This window comes from Thermobia domestica, chromosome 4 (assembly GCF_964235325.1).
Source record: "Thermobia domestica chromosome 4, izTheDome1.hap1.1, whole genome shotgun sequence".
NCBI lineage: Eukaryota > Metazoa > Arthropoda > Insecta > Zygentoma > Lepismatidae > Thermobia > Thermobia domestica.
Window position 1 is genome coordinate 43,894,788 of NC_137457.1, and position 23,203 is coordinate 43,917,990.

At 33.6% G+C, this 23,203-nt stretch overlaps 1 long non-coding RNA gene across 1 annotated transcript in view; it reads left to right on the top strand.

Moving 5' to 3' along the window:
* Positions 1–23,203, top strand: part of LOC145682736 (uncharacterized) — a 444,150-nt gene that overhangs the window by 214,198 nt on the left and 206,749 nt on the right. Inside the window, exons 4-5 of the long non-coding RNA XR_014130951.1 lie at positions 4,231–4,254; positions 12,975–12,998. This is a non-coding gene — a long non-coding RNA (uncharacterized LOC145682736). The remainder of the gene's footprint in view (positions 1–4,230; positions 4,255–12,974; positions 12,999–23,203) is intronic.

Here is a 23,203-nt window from a genome sequence, read left to right on the forward strand (position 1 = left end):
ATATGCTACCCACTACTCCAAGTTAGGTCATCTAATAGTGCAAGAACGTAGTACAAAGTTATCTTTATTTTTGGTGTTTGTTCTAATCTGAGACTTGCCGTTTCTAAGTGAGACTTCTTGCAATTTTCTCATTATTTTGCGAACAAGTAAGACCGATAAGAGAGACTAACTACCCAGTCTTGAATGCAAGTTGGTTTTAATTACGAAAATTGAATCACTGTTGGAGAAAAAAAGCAAGCTATCGCATAAAACCCAACACCCGTACAATGAAGGTTACTTAAAGAACCTTGTATGAAGATCTTTACAACTTACAAGATGTCCGGTATGAACATCTTTACAACTTGTATGAAGATCTCTACAAAATGTCCTTCTTTATAATGGTCGATTTATATTATATGTACAACAAACACACACACACGCTCAACATCAACAACAGAAACACGCAAACAAACAAAATAAGCGGTATCAGATTTGGCGGTGGTCGCCTCTGGTTAAAGAACTACATTCTTGAAAATATCAAACAACTTTCTGACATTCAAGCGTATCACCGGTAAGTTGAAACTCTAATTTCTTACTTAGGGCAAATCGCGAATATGTTTTTTTCTAAATTCTCGAACAACCACTAGTGTTTTTGTGCGAAGCTGAAGCAAATAGAGGTTTCTTTCCTACCAGTTAGTCACTGAGTCCAGTATTATTTAAAGTCAAATACTTTCACAGCCGTATATTCTCCCCCGGTAATATTCAGGTTACAACACGGGTGTGCGTGCAATGTGGTGTTTTTTATTAAGTTGGGTTCGATACAGGTTTATTGTGTGGTTATAAATTACCAGTCCCAACTTCTCTCGCAATATGCTGAATGGTGCAAGTGGCATACTGGTTTCACAAGCGCTAAACATTACCCGATGATATATAAATATAAAGTTGGAACAAAAATAGTAAACGAGATCATTCAGGGGCGATGAATTTCAATTTAAACTTTTAGCCTTCTAAAGCTACTACTTTGTAGTTTGTCATTCTAAACAGCTCTTTCACATAACCGATTGATACCCGAAGCAAGGACCAGAGAAGATATTTGAGAAGTGCTACAGATTACAAAGTTGATAATGTACTTTGAATAAGTGTAATAAAGGGCAAACATATTTTTCACAAAATTTAAATGGCACGTAGAATTCCATCGGAAACCCGAAATTGATAGACCAACTACCGATATGGTGCAATAAAGATGCCACACTGTAACCTGAAATCTAAAATTTCCTATCTAAATACCAAACAACTATCTTGCTAATAATTCACTGAAGAAGTAGCTAGCGAGTATATGGATGTCTTTTGCAGCGTCTACAATGAATTCCGGTAGTCTTTCTGGACATCATACTTACAACTGTGTTAAAATATGATCGCTTAAGGTATAATTATAACTTTAAGCATCGTTGCCACGGTGATGTAAATTATTCATCTCTATGGATTAGAAACCTTAATATCTGCCGAATAGTATGTAGAGTGAGATTATAAATGAAGCTGGATGTATAATGTGTTAAATATTGTTATGGACGTCTCTCGTTGATAATTGTAGAGTTTAGGAGCGCAGAGGAGATGTACAAAACGACTTTGATGTGAAATATTATTCATACTATTTTCAAAACTAACAAATATTGGTAATCTTTCAAGTTTGAATCATCACTGGTGTTATCATATATGTAAATCGGTCACACGGAATTCGTTATAGCTGATCCTTGTCCAAAGATGACTGCCGAGTGAAAGTAAATGACTAAATAAACGAAACAAAATATCATCCTCATTTCCACAGAGCACAATCTAATACGCCGCGGTGAATTACCTACTTTACTTTCTATTCTGGAACCTTAACATATTAATATCATAAGTAATAACATTATTTATGTTTGTGTTCACGAATAATTCGAACATAAAAATATATAGTTTGACTTTACATATAAGTATACTTTCCCGTGATTCAAAAATACTGTGCAAAATTACCCCTTAACTAATGGAAAAGAATATCGAAGAACAGCTATTGAAGGACAAGTTCGGATTCACGAGGGAAAACGGTAATAATGGAAACAATACTGAGTAAGAATAAAAAATGATTAGTTAAAGCATTGTAGATATAAGAAAATCGTTTGAAAACCTAGATTTTAATACAGTGTTCAGAGCGTTGACTGATCTAAAGATTAAATACATAGACACAATAATAATATATCAACTACACAGTAATGAGACAGCTGATATATGAAGATATCAAAAGGAAGCAAGCATAAGTAAAGATTTAACGCGTGGATGTTGACTTTCATCTTACCTGCTTAACGTCTATATAGAAGAGGCTCTGAAAAATCCATTAATAAAAAACGAGAAAGTCGCAAATTGCTTGTAAATGGTAAGATTTGATCACAATATGGTTTTGTTGCTGGCATAGCACGGATACTGGAAAAGAAAAAGTAGATGAAGGAAGCACTTGCGTACCTAAACAGTCACCAAAAAAATGCAAAATGAAGATAAATAAGAAGTAAACCAAAATGATAAAGAGAACAAGAGCAGGACAGAAAGAGACAAATTAATGGTTTAAGGAAGATAAAATTGAAGACCCAATGAATTTCCCCTTTTTAAGTAATCTATTATTCTTGGATGGAAGCAGTGGAAGATCAAAAATAATGCAGGCTAAACATGTATGTAATACGAAAAGATGACTGCTAAAATCAAGAAGTTTGTCATATGGTGTTCGACAACGATTTATTAAGACGATGGTATGGAGCGCGGGAACGGACCAGAGACGTCGAAAGTGAGAAAATCTGACATATATAAGCTGTAGGCATTTTAAAGGAACTATTAGCGCTGAATGTTGCGCATCTCATGATCCGAAAGGAAAAGGTATTAATAAGTACTAAAGGACGCTAAGGACGGCAGATAACGAAGGTGATATAAAAAGGAAGAGACAGCAATTTTTGGAATCTGATTCGGCACTCAAAGCACTTGATTTCGGGACACATTTTTCGTTTTGGAACCGTGAGAGGAAAGAACTCACGTGTAACTTAACATATGTATTATTGAGTATATTAGTTAAAAATTGAATCATATAGAAACAGTTTATTCAATGTACATGGACCGCTGAAATATATCCACATGGAATAGTGGACATGTTTTATTATGAAGTTTAAATATGTTAATTAACTTTTCAGTCTGCATGTATATTATTAAAGGTACTCATAGTTACTGTTCATATATTACATGAAGTTTGCTTCAACAATATTATATTAATATTTTTCGTATTTACATAGTACATGTCAGTTTAACTTTTGTGTTTTATAAGGACATAGAAAATTAATACCTACCTGGATAGAACTTGAAGCTTTTCTATTATTTTTTATTTTTGTGGCGAAAGAATGGAATATTCCATTATCACATTATAAGACCGCTGAGTGGCAGCTTTGAGGCTTATTAGCACGGCATAACTCATTTTTAACACTAATGTAACATAGCGGTTTTTCGAGGGGCAGAGTCGATATGACATACAAGTGTAATGCAAAAGTTTGTTCTTTTACAGTACCCATATTATGTTTATAAACATTAAGTGAAACACATGCATTGTAAATATCTTCTAAGATTCCGAAACATGTTTTCGCTTTCGCGCTCAGAACCGGATTTTGAATTAAGACTTAAAATATGTTGACTACTAGCTCAAAACTAGATTTATACTACTCAGGAAGAAAATATTCAAATAGTAATTTGGAACTTGAAATATTGATTCCAGTATATTGATTTCATTGTCAACACTACTGCACTAAGAAATCAGAGAATGACCAGAAATTTACACACTTCGACCCTGCTTCTTCGTATGATTCACATCAAGAAATATACAGTTGTGACTGATTGTGATAGTTTCATTGCTTGGTATTTATATGTGTCAAGAATGACATTTATTACAGGAGCCTAGTATGCTTAATTCATAATGTTAAGATTTTACTGTTGGGAAAATGCTACTAACATGTTCTGTTTTGAAGATATAATGGTAGTTAATATTACTGTATGCCAAAAATAAAGGAACTCACTTCACGAAAGTTAATAATAAAATTAAATGGATGCAATCAACATTTTTAAGAAAAAAAAACAGCTCATCTTGTTATCGTCTTTATTTTGTTATCAAAGTATTCAAATATTATATATTTGATAATTTCCATGTAAGAAACAGCTGTACTAAGTGTACAATCTTCACAATTTCAGGTCGTCGATCAAAAGGAAGACCAGGTAAGAATTGTTTAAGTACACTTTCTCCTGCATGGATATTGTAACTGCACGATAAGAATATACGACGACAACTAACGCGATATTCCGTTCGACTGACTACCGTGTACTTTCAGGTAATAAAGATAACTAACGAAAAAAAGCAAAAGAAAATATAAAAAAAATCTTCGTGCTTCTCAAGTTCGAATGGTTACACAATTTGTTATTCTAGATTAAAATGCAAGGTTCTTCCACGGAATATATTGTCTTGATTCATGTAATTCTTCTTTTATAATTTCTTACGCCTTATCATTCGGATATGGCTATATCTTGACCTTCGTGCAGAAAATCTAAAAGCTTCTCATATTTCATTAAACACATATAATTATAAATATTCGGTATTGTATATATAATGTTTATATACAGTAAGAAAAATAATGTCTTCAAAATTTATAAAAGGAATAAAAATTAAATCTAAGACATATTTTTACTTAACAGCGAAGCCTCAGCGATTCCTCTAATCTCGCAAGGCATCTCAAGGTTTTCACAAATTATCGCTATCGTCTTACAAACTAAAAATTTAAATATACATTATTCCAGATACGATCACAGAAAGTGTATATTCGGTTCACTTCCGAAAATGACAGAGATAAAAATGATTAAAATTTTGAACAGTATTTGAATGAACAACAGTGATTAAATTTTCTTATTTGAAATGTTAATGAAAACTAAAAGTGTTTATACTGATATTTTTTTCTTTAAATTTACTAACTCAAGAATTTTTTTGAGCTAAGCATATTGTTCGACCCGATATTAATACTACTAACAACAAAATCAATAATAAAGAAAGTGAGCAATAATTTGAATTTATTGTGTATATATATATATATATATATATATATATATATATATATATATATATATATATATATATATATATTACAATAACAGTATACAGAGTGAGAGAGAGAGAGACAGTGAGTTCTACATATTTATATAGGATCATTTTGCACTCAGAGCTGTTTGTATAATTAAAGACAGCAGAGCTTATAAAGTAGATTCACTAAATAATTTTTGTTATCCCACTTTCCTTCATACGAACTTTTCTTTCGCTTAGGGAATTTTACTAATTTTTACATTGTCTTTCCTTTGGAACATCTCTTAAAGTTTTGAAGGATATAATATGTAGATTTTCTATTATCTTTTATAAATTTAAATCTGATTCTATTTTGGAATAAAGAACCATATTAGATATCTATAAAACTTCTAGGTCTTCATTGTTTTACGTATTTCATGTTAGGTGTTATGATCTACCGAAATAACACAGCCTGTTGGGTTTCACTTTGGAATATTTACTTATGAGTCACATATGCAGCTTTTATATTATTGACTCGTATATCTTGCATTATAAATTAATGTTTTCCTAGCTATAAAATAGTTTATTTAACTCTGATTGAATAAAACTCAATCGCACTATAAGCTGAATTTTAATTAGTAGAAGTATTTTAATATAAGTTTGACAATGTAAGGCAAGGGAATTAGACAACTTTTGAATTCAAGCAGTCGCTCGATTTTGAGGAATGGGTAGATCGTCCAACTTTTAAGGAAAAAACTCATCAAATATCCACTTTTTCAAAAAAAAGTTGAAAATTGGTAAACAGGCAGGAGAAAACGCATGATTTGTGTTTGCGCATTTTAACTATCATTCGGACATTCCATGTAGGTATTATATGGGCATTTAAACACTACTTAAATGAACGAATTGCTAAATATCGCTTATGTTGAATTCAACTTTGAAAAATCTGCCATGGGTATAGAGTAGCATATTGACTCGAGGTAATCTAATTGTTATAAACGATTCTAGGAATATTCTTCTATTGTTGCAATAGACTGTGTGTTACAAATCTCAGAATCTAACCATTATTGACATTTGGCACAATGAATATACAGGATGGATCCAATAGCATTGGAGCTCTGGAGTTTCGAATCTTTTTTGTTTTGTTTTCGGTATCCTATAACTCCGAAAGGAAGCATATGTGCACCCAAGCTTGTCTATACTTTTGCCTTCCTTGATGTCAGAAATAATCTCCGAAACGTCTTCAGTGTTTTTCTTTTAAAACAAGGCATATGTATGAGTTTTGCTGTTCTAACATCGGGCACCTTACTTGGATTTATATACCTCATGCTCACTCGCATAAGCGTAACAAGATAAGGGAGAGTGAGTAACAAATGGTGCAACTTAAAACAACTATTAACTACCATAGGACGCTACTTGATCAGCGAGCGTTGCTAGCTATAACCCTGTGCCTTCTTGAAATCGAAAAGCAAGTTAACACTATGTAAGAAATACTAACTGTTGTTACAGTCTGCACCAAAAGCCTAATAAAAACAAATAGTGCCTACACAATTTGTAAAAGGAATAAAAATTAAATCTAGGACATATTTTCACATAACAGCGCTTGCGCGGTGATTCTTCTAATCTCGCAAGGCGTCACAGGGCTTTCACAAATTATCGCTATCGTCTTACAAACTAAACATTTAAATATACATTAATCCAGATCCTATCACACAAAGTGAGTATTCGGTTCACTTCCGAAAATGACAGAAATAAAAATGATTAAAGTTCTGAACTGTACTTCAATGAACTACAATGATTAAATTTTATAATTTGAAATGTTAATGAAAGCTAAAAGTGTTTATAGTGATAAAAGTTTACTTTAAATTTACTACCTCATGAAAAGATATTTTTTTTGAGCTAAGCATATTGTTCGACGCGATATTAATACCACTAACTAACTAACTCTATGGCCTATGGAACCCGGAGGTACAGTGCCGCGTTCACTAAAGCTCTCCACTGACTTCTATCCATAGCTAATTGCATCCAGTTTCTACTTTGTATTCCTATCTTTGCGAGATCCATCTTAACTACCACTAACAACAAAAACAATAATAAGAAAAGTAAACAATAATTTCAATGTGTTGTGTATATATATTACCCGATAATACAAACGTGGAGCGATAGGCAATAATAATACTTCGCAATCAAAGGAGATTCTTTAGAAAAAGTAAATTGAAAAGATATAAATAAATAAACACATAAATAAATAAATAAATAAATAAATAATAGTGTACATCCACGATATCTTAATTAAAATGAATTTACTTACGAACCACGCCCTACTTTCAAGTTTTAATTACGGAGAATATATAATAATAGGCAAAGGAAATATGATTATTCCCTCACAAGCACCTTTCATAGAACCCAAGTGCTATGGTGTTATGTTAATTTATGTATTAGTCCAATTAGTCCAAATTAGTCCAAATGGACCAATGATAATTAGTCCAAATTCTTTCCGCTATTATTTTAAAGCTCATAACAATATCCGAGTTGAATATGGAAAGGAGATGAGCTTGGAGACCGAAAGGTAAGAATGTGCAACCACAATTGGACAAAATCAATTAACAAAGTATTATATCTAGTTATTTAAATATTTTTTCTTTAACAGTTTTAACAACAACTTATTATAAGAAATTATTTAAATTAATACTTAGGTAATTCCGCCAATATATGGTCTGGTAGGCGGAATTCCACCTAATATTAGCGTGTTCCGTGTTCATGAAATACTCAATCATACTAAAAGCAAATAACTTTCCTCAATTAGCAGACAACAAAGGTAGAGAAGGGAAGAAGTAAATTGATAAATTCCAAGGATAATTTAGTGTTTTTGCAAACAAACCGTGCTAAAATTAAGTTCTATGTCTTATCTTTGAACTATGAAGACGTGCACTAACAAAATTATATAAAATATCGAACCATATATTAGGCCAATTATATCTATCCGTTCTTGTATTCAATGTTTCAGTGTTCCTTCTAAACCCCTAAAATTGTTATGTTCAACACTTACATTGTTTGCATTAGAGTGAAATAATAAGCATGTACCTACTTGTTTGTCTTTTGTGTACATGCTATTAGTCAATCTACAGCCCATATTTATACAGAATCTCTCATTTGACTGAGTATTACTTCAACTTGTTCAGAAAATATTGAACATTCAATACGATGAAATTAACAGTCCTGATGACGCTTTGTGTGCACTGCGTATTGTATATGACCCAGGAAAAATATTTGAAGGCTTAATACACAACACCTATTAGGTGATGGAAACAAATTGACCACAATTTAGATTGTTTAATTTTTGCTAATGTTGTAACTGATTCTTGTTATGAGTCTCATTTAAAATAATTAATTTCAATGAGTTTTTTCGTTTAAACATAAAGTGTTTATCCATAAGCGAAATAGATCTACCCTTAGTAGCAAGTAAATTATTGTTATGTGTCAATGTGTGTTGAAGAATCAAGATGATAATACAAGTTGATATACTACAAATTTCATACTGCTTTTTCATGCATAACACCATTGAATATTGGATTAAAAGAAAAGATAAGATTGATTTATAGAATTTTAGATTGTAATTTTGGTGTGGGATGAAATCTTTTTAATGGCATGTTATGGCAATCTCAATAACTGTACCTGTCTCGTTAGACATATTACTTACTTTGCATCTTTGCATGTTAAATTCAAACCCACTGTGCCACTACATCGCATTATTACAGTCTGATAGAAATAGATATTAACTCAATTTCTTAAGTGTCTAAATTTTCTAGTTCCTGTCATAATTATTGATAAAAGCAAACATATTTTGTATTTCAAGTAGACGTCAATTTCAAATGTGTAGACAAGATGTTATTTGTTACTTAAGTTCTGGTAGATTAATTATGTGTAATCTATTTTATAGTTTAACTTCGTTCTCAATAGTATATACATGTTGCCCTTATATCCTATGAAGCTAAGAAATGATAAATAACAAGGTGCACCTACACATTTTTTCATAAACGAAATAAATTGCTAAAAAATCAGTTTTACGTTGTTTCCAACAAAGTTTGCTTGCCAGACATACATCTTTTTAACAAAGAGATTCGTATATAAAGCAGACACAAATAAATTGTTATAGCTCATGCTTGTCCGAAGCTAACTGTCGACTGAAAGTAAATGAGTACATGAACGAAACTGGATAGTCTCTTGATTTCCCTAGCACAACATAACACTCCGCCGTGAATTTTCGTCCTCACTCTTTAGTATGGACCTATTGGCATATTAATGCCATATGCAATACAATTGTGTGGATGTTCGCCAATAATGTCAATACGAACATATATATTTTGACTTTACATATAAATTTGTTTTCCCGTGCATGGGAAATACTGTGCAAAATTATCACAAAACGAGTGGAAGGAAAGTCGAATAACGGCTATCTGACGACCAGTTTGGATTAAGGAGGAAAACGGAATTAGGGGAAGCAAAACCGAGCCTACGGTTTATCATTAAACAGTACATTTGTAAATATAGGGAAATGTTTTGACAAGGTAGAGTGAAATATCATGTCCTAAGCGTTGAAGAAACTGGAGTTGGATTACAGAGAGAGAACAATGATATAACAGCTTTAAAATAACAAGGCAGCTTTTATAGGAAGAAATCAAATGGAAGCGGGAATACATAAAGGAGTAAAGCAAGGATGAGCACCTTTTCTCCTCTTCTTTTTAACGTTTCCGTTGAAGAATTTATAAATAAAATTGATATGATCGAGAAAGGCGTAAGGTAAATGGCCATGTTTTCAGCACAGTTAGGTTTATTGTTAACATAGCACTGATATCTGAGAACAGAAACGTTTCTTGCAGGAAACACTTGCAAACTAGAACAATGAAGTGGAAGGCACTGGAAAGGAAGATAAGTAAGAAGAAAACCTAAATGACAATGTGCACGGGAACAATACAGAGAGGGGCTATAAAAAGAGTGAATCTTAGACTTTAAGACGTTCTCCTATTTAATAAGTCAAGTATTTTCGGAAGGAAGTATTCAATAATACACAGGATAAAGAATAGTACGAGCTTAATAAGCATGCAATTGGAAGAAAGAGCCGCTGACATCACGAAATGTGTTGCTGTATTATCGGAAATGATTTATCAAGGCAATGGTGTGGACGAAGGGACTTACTTGTCAGACTGATAAACACTGAGATAAGTTGAATTATCCAAGCTGGAAAAGAATTAAATGTAGTTGGGGTGCAGAATCATACGCATATAATAGGCCGAAAGGAAATATGTACGAAGAAGTACTAAAGGAAACTAACGAAGGATGAGAGATCATGAAGGTGGTAGAAAAGGAACAGCATGTTTAGGAAGCTTATTTGGTAATCCGTTTGGACAACTGTGTTGAGAGAGGGAAGGGCAGAAGACAACCTGGAATAATGAAAACAAAAATTTAATATCTAAATGCAGCTACGAACAATGATCTTATCAAAGTATGAAGCAACTCCCACGAGAGAGAAAAGTTTTAAAATTTCCATTTCTGAACCAACATATGACTGAAGTGAGAAAAAAATATTTTAATGTACTGTCGTAAAAGCTGAGATATTTCACTTTCTCCAAATATTTCTGAATCTGGACAAGACGTACAAATTTGTTGGCAAGACAAGTAACAGTTAAAATTGAAAATACTTAACTTCGAGATACTATTTGCATTACTGAAAGAGTTAAATAGACAAGAACTGAAGTATAACAAAATGTATTTTATCCATGATATTAGTTGAAAATTGAACAATATTGAAGTAGTTTCTTCTAGGTAGACGAACCAATGTTTCACCTCTCAATATATTCAACTTTATACTACTGAAGTGAGAAGCTTTGTCAGCCTTATGCATTTCTCTGATATATATCAGCAACAAGTTGGTGAAACAATTAATTATTAAATTTAAATGTTACAATTTTCTTCTTTATCCTACTTGCATATTCTTAGACATACTCATAATTTCTAATATATTTTGTATTTACCAACAAATATAAAATAATTCAAGTCTTTTCAAAATGTTTAGTATAATATCATACTACCATATTCATATTCAATCCTGGAAAGATAATTGAAAACGTTCATGTGACATACGGTGTTACGAAAAGTATGTTATCATATCTTGCTCTTATTATGCATAGAAGCATTACGTGAAAAATATGGATTCTAAATTTGTTCTAAGATAAAGAAACACGATCTTTACATTTGCATTGGAAGGTGGATTTTATCTCATGGTATAAAATCTGTTGAGTGTACGTTTTACACTTAGTATCTTTATCCCTACAACATATGTTTTAAATTTTAAATGCATTATAACGGACGTACTCGACATTCGTCACTACTACATTGAAGAGAAGTATTTCATTAGCCATACAGTCAACATATGTCACCACTAGTACTATCCAGTGTTCCTTCTTTCTAATTGAGCTCGACGTTTGCACTTTGATAAAATGGCTTCCACACACATCCATGATTATGTGGATGCTGAGAATATTGTAGGTGTGCTTGGTGAACTATCAGCATTTGACGTAAGTCACATTGATTTAGAAGGAGATGAAGATCAAGACTTTCTGTTAGGATGGAGTGGCGGAGAAAGCAAAACTAGTTCTGGGTTGGGTGATGTTAATCCTTGTTGCTGGATGATCCATGTGCAGGTTCATCACATAGGAATGTACAAGAAAGTGAGAGAACGTGGTCCACTCGTGAGGTCCAACCGTATTTTCCAGTTTGCAAGAAACTGTAGTGTTTATCGCTGGTCTTGATCCTTCATGTACTCCGTTAGATTATTTTTCTACTTTGTTTGGAGCAGATATGTTCAAACCCGTGGAAATGGAAACAAATCTTTATGCTGCTTATAAAATGGAATTACTGCATCGTCAAGGAAAATTTAAACCACGTTCTGTATGGCACAAGTAGGTTACAGTCAAAAAGACTATTTCTAATTAGGACATTTTTATAGTAGTGAGAAGAGAATGATATGTATTATATGTGCCAAATATTATGATATAATTATCAACAGTACATTGGCAATTTTTTGGCAATAAGATGATACTTGTATGGTTTCAGTCATAAAATACCATTTTTGTAAACCTTTTTATACTTTCGAGAAGGTAAAGATCCATCCTTTCAAAGACTAGTTACAGACATTTTCATTGGTCGAGAGAACTAAGATAGGGGCTAAAACACCAGAAAAACCTCCACAGGCATAACATAAAACCTAAGGCCTCGCCTGTGGGCTAAAATACGAACAACGTACGGCGTACGGGCATAGTGCCATTAATGTTATAACTAAATTTGTAATGTAAAGAAGGAAATATTCATAAAGTCATTTTGTAGTTGATATATCGATTGCAATACATTAATCTCATTGGCAACACTACTGCAGTAGAATGCAGCGTATGCCCAAAAGCTTTGACAGTGCTTCTTCGTATTTACTTTTTTGACTCACATGAAAAAATATACAGTTAAGGGTGATTGTGATAGTATCATACTTTGGCATTTATAGTCTCAAGAATGACATTTATTACAGGATTCTAGTATGTTTAATTCATAATGATAACATTTTATTGTTTGGAAAATGTTGCTACCATGTTCTGTGTTGCAGATATGATTGTGATTTATCAGATTGTGCTTTAATGTTATTATATGCCCAAAATATAGGTACTCCCTTCACGATACTTAATAATACAATTATATGTATACAATCATCATTTTTTAGAAAGAACCTCGTACCTCATCTTGTTACAGTACTCATTTTGTTATCGATATATTGAGAAATTATGTATTTGATAATTTCATTTAAGACAAAGTGGTACTAAACGTACAATTCTCATAATTTCAGGGCATGGCCGAAGAGGTTTGTCAGGTAAGAATTGTTTAAGTACACTTATTCTTTTTTGATAAATCTATCCTAGCTACGCCACTAGGATTTGCGATTGTGTTCTATTGATAACCGTGAACGTGCAGCTATTAAAGATAACTGACGAACGAAACAAAAAACTTCTTCGCACTCTTAAATTAGAATATCATTTTGCACTTTAGATTAAAATTCAAGGTTCACCCCTTCAAGCCTCTTTTGGTATATGAAAATCATATTTTAGATTTTCTCATGTCTTGTGAATCGGATTTGTTTATATAATGAACTTCGTGGGGGAAATTGTGTAAATTATGATATTTCACATCGTATATAATTTGTAGCCTATCTATATAGGATCGTTTTGCACCAACACGAACTATCACCAGTCATTTGCATGCGGTTATTATTATATATTATTTTTGCTCCTAAAGCGAGCTCCGGCGGTCAAGAATATCCTTTTCCTCAACATCATGATGTAAAAAATCTTAAATGCATTAATTCTATGAATTTAGATGGCAACTGTCGTCGATCATTGGAAAGTATGGGAGATCTATGAAATAAAGTAAATAGACACGGATCATTTTGTTATACAAATACATGGCGAACGCATTCTATCTCATCAAAAACAGTTATTGTCTCATATATACGGTTAAAAGAACATTCTGATTGACTAAATTAAAACGATCTCAACGATTTATCCCTTTACAAGCGACATCTCCTTCATCGCCTGCGTGGCGAAGTCGGAAAAACACCCGCCCAGTAATCATAAGATTGGTGTTTCGAGCCTCCTTCGTTGTACTTTTCTGGTACTATTTTAGTGTTTTTAGACTCACCATAAGGTAACCAAATCACACGTAAAGGTGATTTAATATATTTTGTGGTTCATTGGCGTTTTGTCGCGTCAGAAGATGCTGTCTACAATGGAGTGAGCAGGGAGGGTCGGTGGGTCAAAGTGCGTCGTGGTGAGTGGTCGGTAAAGATGCAAGGCATTTTAACGGGAGCTCGGGAAAACGGCTTTTTTGAAAAAAAACTCGGTTTTTTCTGCTTCGCTTTTTTGCTTGGGAAATTTTGGGCTTTTTTGAAAAGTTTGCTTTAAACTGATAAAGCAGACTTTGTTTCGCTTCTCTGCAACAAAAAACTGGTTTAGTTAGTGGTTGATGCAAATAATAATATGAAACCTCGAAAATAAACCATGAATTACAAAAAGATATTTTTTAAATTCTTAACATATTTACATTATGAATTCCAAACGATTAACCAATATATGTAATAATATTTATACAATAAGTACTTAAAAATGATACACAATATATATACAATACTCTTATAAACAATAAGTACTTAAAATGATACACAAACAACTAACAAAATTTTATGTAGCATTTTTACTTCAAAATATCACAACCCTTTTTTTTTTGGGAAAATAAAGAAAAACATGAAAGAAATCTGCACATCAAGAGCTTCGTTTCGGGTGGTTCTGTATATTTTTGAAATTTGTCAGTTAAATTTTTATTTTCATATACATTGTATGAATATTCCGAACCAATTTTTCACTGATTGATCACATACGTAATAATCTGTTACCACCTATCAGGTGCTTCGGATCTGCGAAATCGGTAAAGTTCCAAATTGTGTAATGCACTGACTGTTCCTTAACACTAGAAGCACGAAGCAATCATTTTGACTGCTTCAAGAAACATAATTTCGTATCACTTCTGTAATGTTTTCGCTAAGGCCCTGAAATTCATTGACTTTTAATATTTTTGTGCCCACTTTTTGATAGCATTAATAATAAGTTTATGCTTCTTTTTACAGGGGCGCTATTGTCAGTTATACCTAGAAGCACGAAGCAGTCATTTTGACTGCCTTATAAAGAGTATAGGAAATTAGTGTTTCTGTTTGTAAGTTATATATGGCAGTATTAAATATTTCTTATTTTTAGACAAAAGAAAAATTGAAACCTTTATTCATTGTAATTTAAGAGAGAAAAATTAAGATAACTTGTTGTTTTATTAGGCATATTGCTATACATAGTTCCAACTATAACTTCATTTTTTTGTGTGTTATGAGATATTTCTCAGTGTTTTATGGTCGTTAAACAAATTAGTTCAGATACATGAGGCCAATATCTACATGTTACTGTGCACTTGGAGTTGTTTGACCTGAACCATGTACATTGACATTTTACGATGAGCACTCAAGAAATACTTCGAATTTTACATCATGTCTTAGAAGATAAATCTGAGGATTCGAGTGAAGGGTATGGAAACTGGAGTGATTTTGAACCTGAAGAGAACATTTTATATTCAAGTGATGAAGGAGAGAAACACAGCGATGGAGATAACAACGCCAGTAGTGGTGACAGTTTTATTGCTCCAGATGGAACATTTTAGAAAAAAAATGGATTTGTGACAAGGTAACGTTGGACGTACATCTAAGCAGAATTGTTCGCGAAGTTCCAGGACCGACAAATTTTGCCAAGTGGCAAGTGTCTGAGGAAAAATGTAGTAGTGCTTTTAGTTTACTATTTGATAAATCTATGATGAGGCATATCCTAAAGTGCGCCATTCTGAAGCCTATAGGCAACTACAGTCAGCAATATGGACTTTTAACTCTTTCAAAACTACAGTCTTATTTCGGCTTTATTATTTATGGAGGTGTTTCGGCATTTCCCTGTGGGGTTTTGTGGGAAAGATCAACAGAGCCATAATTTATAGGAAAATAATGAGTAGGGATAGATTCTGTGAAATAAAACGGTACTTGATACTTGATGAAAAGGCTCAAGATCTGCATCACGTCAAGGGAACAAATTCGCACTCGAGTCGGAACTGTGGGATGATTTTATTGAGAACAGCATAAAATGTTACAAACCACATGACAACGTGAACTTGACGAGCAAATTTATCCTACAAAAATGAGAGTTCGATTTCTGCAATATATATCAAATTATCCCGATAAATTTGGCATCAAAATCTGGTTACTAGCTGACGTACAATTACTCTATCCTCAATGGCTTTTCATATCTAGGCAATTATTTGTAACTTCATGCTGGGACACAGTTAGGTGAAATTCTAGTGTCCAGTTTGATAAATCCTTTTACTGGAAAAGGAATAAATGTGACAAATGTAATAACTTCTTCACAACAAGGAAACTAGCTGAAAGACCTGTATCACTGTGATGTTTACCGCGATCAGAGTAGTAATGAATTAGCTGTCTACAAATGTAAAATCAACAAAAGTATCTGTGTGTTGAGTTCCATGCGTGAGTCAGTGTCAATTTTCAGGACAATATAAGAAAAAAGAAACGAAACTATAACGTATTATAATCATATGAAGTTTAGTGTAGACATCGTGGATCAAATGGTGAAGAAACACAAAGTGAGTTGTGCGTATTGATTCCTGGAAGATGTACAGAGAAGCTACTATAAAGAAAATCAGTTGGTGACAATATCTCTTACGTTTTTTCGAAGATTTGATTGTTAATGTCACTGCGCGTCCACACACAAGCGAAAAAATGTCAAGAACCATTGTGTAAAAAAGAAAAGAAAACAGATGACATACTATGCTACAAATGTCGAAAGTATGTTTGTGGACAGTGTGTACTGTAGAGATCCGAAAGCGAATTATCTGCTCCAAGTGTGGGTGACTTTGTGATAGTCTTCTAAGAAGATATTTTAGAAGGATATCATAGTAAATATTATTTTACAATCAAATTTAAAACCTAAAAGTGACAGTAATCTCTTGTTTCTTTTATTATTTTAGAAATACTGATATTAAATTTATTACATTAATAAATATTTTTAATATTACATATTAACGCCCTTAGTGCTTATAAATAAAAACAATAAAATAAATCATATGCTTTCTAGGCTTACTTCTAGATGTGTCTCATTGAGAATGTCAATAAAATAGTCATCTTGTGTCACCATTCTTTTCTATTTTAGTCAAAAACAGAAAGCAGTCAATTTGACTGCTTCGTGCTTCTAGGGGGTTCAAAATATCCGTGCTTCTAGTGTTAAGCTTGTTCAGGATCGGGAAAGTATCGAATTTTCGGTTCATGGATCATATACGTAATAAACGGTTCATCTGAGCTTATGGATTCCTAAGCTGTAGAATATATAACCATCATCACGGTTTACCCAGTCCTGAAGGTATTTAAATTTTTAACAAGAAAATTCAACATATCGTTACGAAACTTTTACTTATTTATTTATATTTTTTATTTTATTTTTACAAAAAAAAACTATGGAATATATTTTAAAAAAGTGGAAGAACCAGTCTCTGCTCCAGTTCACAAGAAAGACGAAAAATTGACTGTAATAATTATCGAGGCATTTCTCTTAACATTCTATTAATATGATTGACCCCATACGTAGATGAAATTTTGGAGATTGTCAGTGTGGATTTAGGCGAAATCGACCAGATATTTACCATTCGACAAATACCCGAAAAGAAATTGGAATATGGTGAAACATGGTCGCTTAGGCTGAGGGAAAAAGGCAGACTGAAATTGTTTGAGAATAAAATTCTGGAACGAATATTTCGACCCAAGAGGAACGGGAATGAGGAATGACGGAATCTTCATAAAGAACAAATACAATATTTATACGGTTTACCAAACATCGTTAGAGTCATCAAGTCTAGGAGGCTAAGGTGGGCAGGTCATGAAGCCAGAATGGAAGAAATTAGGAACGCTTTCAAAGTATTAACTGGAAAACCAATCGGGAAACATCCATTATGAAAACCTAGGCCCAGATGGGAGGACAAATTACGATGAATCTAGCAGAAATAGGAATGCAGAGTAGAAACTGGATTTAATTGGATAAAGGGAATACGGACAAAATCTCGCGGACGAAACTTCGGATGTAAAAATTCAGATATTATTTCATACTTTCATAAATATTATTAGATTTTGTTAGAATTTCCTAAGATCAGCGTCAAAATTAAGCAAAATCCATCCCAGTTTCAAACCCCATATATGTTGCAAATTTGATAGGGACTAATCCAGTAGTTCGAGAGTTATTAAGTCACAAACGCAACCACTTTCATTTTTATGTATTTCTATATGTCTCCACCTTCCCCTCCCTGTACCCGTCAAAGTGGAATGATAAAAGACATCCAAGATCGAGATTGGTCTCGTGGTTCAAGAGTTATTAAGTTTTATTTATATTTAAATATATCACAGTCATTTTCATTGTGCCGCCAAATGAAATTTTAAAATAAATCCCAGCCACAAACCTCATCTATATTGAAAATTTCATCGAGATCGATCGAGTGGCTCAAGAGATATGATGTCCAAAAAAATAGTCATTTTCATTTTTATATAGGATATATTTTCAAAGCACGCGTTAGAATTTTTCTTCTCATTATTTTAAATGCAATTATGTGTTATTGCAAAACATATACAAGCAGCAATAGGGCACTCAACATCGAAGAAATCGTCGCGACGGCGTTTTATACGGACATTTCCTCCACGCGAGATTACGTCCTGCGTAGTTTAGACCAGGCGAGATTCTGTGTCCCGAGATCAGGACCGCGAGGTTTTGGCCAGGCGAGATTTTGGGATGACGAGATTTTGGGACGCGAGGTTTTGGCCGGCGAGATTTTCGCCCTCAGTTTTGGGTAGGCGAGGTTTTGGTCTGCGAGGTTTTGGCCAGGCGAGGTTTTGTACCCGAAACTGGATAAGGACAGAAGTCAATGGGCAGCTTTTTTCCTAGAGAGAAAGAGAGAGAGAGAGAATACATTTAAGTTAAGCATAACTGTACAACAAAAATGGGTGAGTGGTTAGCTTTGGCGCTTCTATCGTGAAGCATGGGATTCCACCCCGCATTGGCCCATTTTCACAAAAGTTTTTCTTAATTCCATCTGTGAATGTAGAGATAGTGCGCGTATTGTGAGTACTGGCCGACTTCCTCCCTAATCGTTCTTAAATCTTTGTTCTTACTAATTACCAGCAGTGGTGGATTTGTGAAAAGGGTTAGGGTGGGGATATCTTTCGGATTGAAGTCTCTACCCCGAAATTACGGAATTTAAAAAACTAACTAAACATTAGTTTTGCCTTTATTCATAAACTACAAGCTGTCCTCAAATAAAAAATTAGGAATTTTTAGAAAAACTAAGCATTAATAAGAAAAAACTCTCCCAAAATTCCTTTCTAAAACCGCCACTGATTATCAGTATAAAATGGTCTTAAAGGTTGTATCTGGAAGATTATACCTGAATATACAAACGATACGAAATATTTGTTATGTCTATACTCATAAACGTATCCAACTCTTAAATAAATGTTAGGAATTTTTAGAAAAAACAACACACATTATTAAGAAAAAACCTCCGAAATATTTTTCTAAATCCGATACTGATTATTTCTATTAAATGGTATTCAATATTGTTTTAGGAAGATTATAAAATCATTGCACAGCTACAGTGTAACGGAATTGTGGATGTATGCTTTTACGAATATATTGACAAACGTTCGTTCTGACTGATATATCAAGAACCATAAGATTAATTATGTGCTAGAAGCTTGAGCACTAAGCTCTAAGAAGTGAAACACGGATGACTAAAAAGAAATTCTCTAGAGAGGAAAAAATGTCGATAATTCAGAAGTTTTAATCAAGTTAAATAGCTTTTAAATTGCCCTCAAATACGACGTATTTTATTTTTACTTTAATTCATAAATCATGATGCTGAATTCTAGAGCAAAATATGGCATTCAGGTAATGGAATCTTACTTAGCTCTAAATTATACTATAAGAAAGCTATTTAAACCATGGAAATGAAAAAAAGCCAAAATTTTCAAAATTCTCGTTTTTTCCAAAAGCCGGCATTTTATTTCCAAAGAAACATCGATTCAGAAAAGCCGGCTTTTTGCATCTCTAGTGGTGGGTGACGGTGGGTTGTGTGTCGCAGTGGGACACGGTGGATCATGGCTCGCAGTGTGTCACATGCTGTTGTCCCACTCCCAACGACCCACACCAACTCTGAATTTTGCACCACATAGAAAATGAAAGACCAAAAATTGCATGATCACCGTATTCTGTTGTTTTGCCACAGGCAACGGAAGAACGCGCGAATAGTGTTTATGATTTTTACTGTCCTCCATGTTTCTGTGTTTTTTTTTAAATCTTCTCAAAGAATTAGTGGAAAAACTGTAAATGTGAGTAAAACGCGTAAAAACAGGAAACGAATTACTGATGAAGGTTCGGTAAATTAATTACCTTGAAAAGATATTAAAGTGCCCTGAAACACAGGACTCCAATCAATATAAGTATCTGTCCAATGCCGTACCGTGAAAAAACAGGGCCCGATGCGAGAGCATATGGGAGCGCCTAGGCACATATGATTTGCAAATTTAAAATTGACTTCTCTGGACTATACTTTCTGCATAATACTTTACTATTTTACCATGATTGAAATCAGAAAGTTTCAGCATTATTACACCGGAATCGTAAAAGTGTGTAATTGCTGAATTCACTACAGCTCCATTTTTCCTTCCCCCAGAACAGTGATGTCTTAGAGTAGTAGCTTAAGCGTTAGTTTCGTAACGTTGGGGACGATTCCGGGTGTGGCAATTCAGTAAATTTTACAATCTACAAAACTGATATTTCTGATGTGTAGTAACATGAAAGATATTCCATTTTTCTGGGTCTAAGATTTGAGACAACTTCCTTTACAGGTGAAACGCCAATAACACAAAATTACATCATCTGTATCAACCTTCGTAACTGTCTGGCAAGCAACGTGTTTGGACAACCATTGATGAACACATAAGGGCTAAACACGTATTCACTGTTGTAGTAGAGCCCAAAATAAGTACCGTTCGAAACTGTGCACAAATTTCTAATAGTGATCGAACTTACAATAGGGATCGCTGGTCACGAGAATGATTCTATTTAAGATGTCACATCACCTTTCTACCTAGAAGAAGGGCGAAACAAAATACATTGCTGTTATCAGTTATCAAATATTTATATTCCTTTTCTTGTCATAAAATGATAATTCTGTCTGTAAATCCGTAAACGTAATAATATTATTGCGTTGATCTGTAAGCTTAAGAAACATCTGACACACTCTATATCTTTTCTGTTCCTATGTATACCATCGACTATGTTACTATTTCTTTCCATTGCGGTAGTAACAATAATAATAATAATAATAATAATAATAATAATAATAATAATAATAATAAAGGAATAACATAATTACAATACCAATTTATAATCATTATCTTCGAATTCAGAAAAATACTAACTACCACGACGGAATTTCAACCCAAGTAGCTGCAATGAGAGTTTCCTGCTTTCACATTTTTTTAAAACAAATCACCCCAACCGGAGTATTGTTCACCACTGACACCTCATATGCTTTCGACATATTCCAAAAAGTACAGGAACACGAACACAGAAACACTGAGGACAATTAAATTTCCGACATTGCTCTTCAAAGGAATTCGAACTCCTAGTAGATTGTTCCCCGTGATCAGAAGCCGAATGCCCGGGATCACTCAGTCAGTGCCACCGGTTCAATTTGCGACAAACTCCTCATATGAATATAAGAAAATAATATAGTAGTTATGGAACATAAACAAAGAACTGTATTTTGGAAATTAAACATTGTGGTAAAGACGAAATGTAATGTATGTTATGACTATCCCTGCAACTGATGACCAGCGTCGTAACTTAGATTAAGTTCTGGGGGGCCTTTGGCGTGGGAGACCCGAGTTCAATTCCCTGCTGGAGCTCATTTGGTTCGGATAACACGTTAATCAATAGGACCACGTCTCGTATTGCCTCGCTGCCGAACGGGACATTAAACTCAAAATCAACTCAACTCTTTTCTGGAGTGGCAAGCATTAATGAGCTTATTTAGCACCCTAGAAAAAGTTGATTTCTAATTATTAGGCCCACTCTCTCCAACAAATTCTTAATACTTAATGGCTTACCGGAGCCGGTGGGCCCTTCCGCACGGCAAGGTCCTCGATTCCGTTATTTACTCTCGGGGCCCATTCCATAAATTGCATAATTATTAATTGGACAATATTGATAAATCTCAAAGCCATACGAATAAATATTACTGAAATGGGTCCAAGGCTATTTTTTTCTTTTTAACTTTTGTGTGCTCTTTTGTTTATATAATGTAGCTACCCTATTCCATCCTTCATTTTTTATTTCATGTTCGTTTCGTTCATGTTCGTTCATGTTCATAAGTTACGGCTCTGCCGATGACGTAGGCTCAACTTGACGAATATTTCGTGATACTTTCTTCATTGAGCAACGTCTATATAACTTGTTTTTTTGAGTTAAAAAACGAGGAAATTTCGAGTAAATCATTAAGACACTGACACAACTTGCTTATACTTTCTTATTTATATTTGGTTTATATATGTTTGTTTTTGTTATATTTGAATATCTTGTCTATATTTTTCCATGAAAAGAATTTTAATTAGTTATTAGTTTTGGTGCAAGGTTAAGTGGCGCGGTAAGTGAGTGGTTAGCACATTTCACTTCTGTTCGGTATACCGGGTTCGAATACCGGTGAGGCTGAAATTTTTTTAAGTGTTGCTGTCACAAATTTCAATTTCAATGAATACTGAATGTGATAAGCAAGATCTCCTCTTCCCTAAAAAGAAAAAGATGTTGGAATGAGGAGAATGGGAGGTCTCTCAATGGAGGCAATCATTTCCAAAGTTACTTACAGTAGCTTTAATAGATTTGATATTTTCAGTTACTTTGAAGCATTTTCTGATTCATATGTAATCAGTGATTTTATTTCTTTGACTATACAGTATATAATGAAAAAATACATTATTGAGATTAAAATATGATGTTCATTGGACAACACGCTAGGAACCAACGGTTCAGAATACCACATCTTAGATCTGGACAGAGGGGTTTGTTTGATTGGCTAAATGAAGAGCTTCGCAATTTATGCTTTTAAGAGCGATGTTTTTCACGTCGTTTCCGTAATTGCTCTCCCCGCTGGTCCATTGACTAGCAAGTCCGCCTTTAGTGTATGTGGTCCTCGGTTCTATTCTCGATGCAGAAACCTTTATAATTTTAGTTGTCATGGATACGTAAGCATTAGTGTCCCTCTTGAATGTGGTAGAGGTCAAAGAGACCTTGCATACGAGAAAACTCTGGGTGTTCCAGAAACTGACGTATGATCATTTCGTTAACAACGTGACGAAGTCATAGCAATATGCGGCTAGTAAAC